Source organism: Priapulus caudatus, unplaced genomic scaffold (genome assembly GCF_000485595.1).
Source record: "Priapulus caudatus unplaced genomic scaffold, Priapulus_caudatus-5.0.1 Scaffold225, whole genome shotgun sequence".
In the NCBI taxonomy this organism is placed as follows: Eukaryota; Metazoa; Priapulida; class Priapulimorpha; order Priapulimorphida; family Priapulidae; genus Priapulus; species Priapulus caudatus.
Window position 1 is genome coordinate 251878 of NW_014577286.1, and position 3317 is coordinate 255194.

At 39.5% G+C, this 3317-nt stretch overlaps 1 long non-coding RNA gene across 1 annotated transcript; it reads left to right on the forward strand.

The window, feature by feature from the left end:
• Positions 1-239: 239 nt before the first annotated feature.
• On the forward strand, positions 240-1692 carry LOC106807619. Its single transcript, XR_001393687.1, has 4 exons — positions 240-302; positions 440-488; positions 910-1027; positions 1500-1692. It is a non-coding gene; the product is annotated as an uncharacterized LOC106807619 (long non-coding RNA).
• Positions 1693-3317: the final 1625 nt, after the last annotated feature.

The following is a 3317-nucleotide window of genomic DNA, read 5'->3' on the forward strand; positions in this document are numbered from 1 at the left end:
AACTCGTCAACTTTTCAACAGAAGTTGATAGTGTAAACCCAGCTTATATCAGCTAACCTATATAGCTGCTATGCTCAGCATAACCAACATGTAAGTGTGAGTTTTGAAACTAGCTCTCAGTCTCAGACTGCAACTCTATTATAAGTATATGGTATTATATATATATATATATATTATAACATGAAGATATAATATGAAGATATAAAAAGCCCAATATGTTTACAGGCACACAAGGTCAAATATGTACCGGCCTGTCTAAAACTAGCTAGAGTGGAAGAGGAGGAAATATGAGGGTGAAGTAGGTGTGCTATTATTTTTTAGTTTAGTTTAGTGTATACATGCCATTTAATGTGCCCTAACCATTTTCAATTGAAATTTACTGTATAAATTATCAACTGTCAAATTGTACTCAACACAGTATTAATGAATTTGTTCGCAGAGACAAAATATATATTTCCCCATCTGGAGTACTAAAGGAACGCATTCAGGTTAGTTTTGATGCTTATCCATCTTATACAGAACCACTTTGTCATCCAATATGTGGCACCAGGAGTTTTGCATATATGCATGATATCGATCCACTCAATCAGTTTTTTAAATGGCAGATTGCATTCAACATAGTGAAATTAATTCGTAGCACCACTAAAGCCGTGATTTGCGTCAACAGTATATACAGTAGATCGTAATTCTCTTATTACATGTTCCTTTGGTATATATGTCATATGGGTTCTGAGCAATATGGGATAGCTTAAGTTTTCTATCACCTAATGCCACCTATGATATGCATATATTAGCTATAAATGCGTTATATGTATGAGACTCTATGTAATGACTATATGTATGCAAAATATTTTACTCGTCTTCTATACATTTTCAATTAGAAACTCACTGAACCTAATATGCTTCCAGAGAGAGGACCTTTTTGTGCTGAATCTAGAGGGAGAAGAGCTGGATGTACCGCCACCCTACAAGAAGCTACATAGGAGTTCATGCACCCCAAACTTCCTGAATGCCTACACACTTCGAAGTAATTAGAATTATGCCAGGAATTCGTAACCACTTCGAAAAGTAGCCAGTGCATGCACCCAGATTGATAGTGACAGCCTGCATCCATTTGGTGTGTGTTAATGAAATATGATATGAAACTGAAAGGTGATGTTTTTAGCCTAATGTGATGTCTAAACCCTTTGAGTGTATAGAGGATAGATAGAAAACAAAAGGCCAATTAACCTGTCTGTCTTAGCCAGATAATCATGCTTTAGGTTTTGTTGTCCAAGCTAGATAAGTTTATACATATTTTTTACACGTCCATTAATTATTGACTTTGTGGCACTTTGTCACTACGCAGTGTTTTTAGAATGCCCTATCGCAATGCTGATTGGTTTGAACTTCTTTTGGGTTCTTTTGGATGAATAAATCAATCGCTATCAACCATCTCTGATACCATTCCACTGCTGGCTTTTCTCTACAGTGTCGTGACATGGCGATACTTGTTTCAGAGGCCGGCTCAGTGATGCACATTCACTCGAGGAATGCCGTGCTGGCTACACTGCTCTACCCAGGCAGCGAAATCCGCCTCACTCACCTGCAGATGATCAAGGGCATCCATAACCCGACGACGGGGGTAAATTTCAACTACGACCATGAAATCGTGATTCCGGTGATTGAGAACACGAGGGAGGAAGTCGGCTTGAAGGTCCGTCAAACTGCGTTCGACAGGCAGTCCGTGCCGTGTTTGTAGAAACATACTGCTGAGACATCGTGTAGAATTTGTTTCGGCTGTTTTTCGCCAGCCTCACTATTCATGTGTAAATTGCATGTGAAGGCCTACTCTCTTTCACCTACGGCTACACCGCCGATAGTTTCCAACCACTGCATTACCGGCTGCCATTGCTCTCGCGGCGCGACTGTTGCACGCTTGCACTAATAAAGAGAGCAACTCTATATACTATATACTATATACTATATACTATATACAGAGAGCACTAATATAGAGAGCAACTCTCTATATTAGTGCAAGCGAGCAACAGTCGCGCCGCGAGAGCAATGGCAGCCGGTAATGCAGTGGTTGGAAACTATCGGCGGTGTAGCCGTAGGTGAAAGAGAGTAGGCCTGGCTAGTATAGTATAGAAACATTAAGAATTTTGTACTAAGTAAATAGATTTCGTATTTAGTTAGCATTATATTTTATTGAAACGCTTCAAGTGCCTGTGCACAGGATAGGTTCCTATATACTGTGTTTGGGTTACATTATTGTATCTATCCCGCCCTGTGCACAAACAGCGTGAATAAAATAATCATTAGGCCTATCTTATTAACGAATTATTACGGCCTTTATTCACGAATTATCTTATTCACGTTGTTTGTGCACAGGGCTGGCGTGCAGTGTACTTGTGTGTTGCAAATGAGCATTTGACCGGCATTTACAGGTAATTATCGGCAATAATAGGCAAAATAGAGTAGAGAAACATTAAAACTGGTAGTAAATACATTTCGTGTTTACTTTTTTTTTTTTAATTGAGACGGTTCCAAGTGCCTGTGCATACAGCTGCAGTGTACTAAAGGGGTACTAAATGGGCGACGGTAATTTATTTCTTGTGTACGTATTTATAGTGTATATATACTTCTTGTCTTAATTTATACTAGGGTACAGCTAGTATGGCCTGCAATCCACATCACGTAAAACAACAACTTTTCTCGATCTCCTACCTAGAGTCAAGATCGACCAATTGTCCCATAGAAAGTTGTAATGATCTGACGGTAACACTATTCCAGGAATAGCTCATACAAATTTCTACGGCACAATTTATCGGTGCACCATACCCCAGCACTGCAGATTGTAGGGTATGATGTACGAATGTTTGAATGTTGCTTTGCAGGAGGATCCCCGGGAACTTATTCCCGACCTCTGCCGTGTATACTATCATTTTGGATGGATGCTCGGAAGTGGTGGGTCAATCAGTATGCGTCAGGGGTGAGTAGAATTAAGAGTGTCCGTAGTCCAGGACTCCAGGTAATGCTGATGTGGTGCTATAGCTGCAAGAAATAAAACGGTCTTGCTAATCACTTTGTATTACAAATTAAGACAATCAGTATACGTATATATAGACAATTATAGACTTTGTATAGACAATCAGTCGTACAGCCTCATCGGCCTAATGTGGTGCTAGATTTCAAGCCATTAGAATCGTTAGCTAGAGCACTATATAGGTACAGCCATCGTCACACTGCTAGACATGTTGTCAAGAGCTAATAATACCTTATCTAATACCTTACCTAATCTAAGCGCTAATAAAAGAGGTATTAATAGCTCAAGA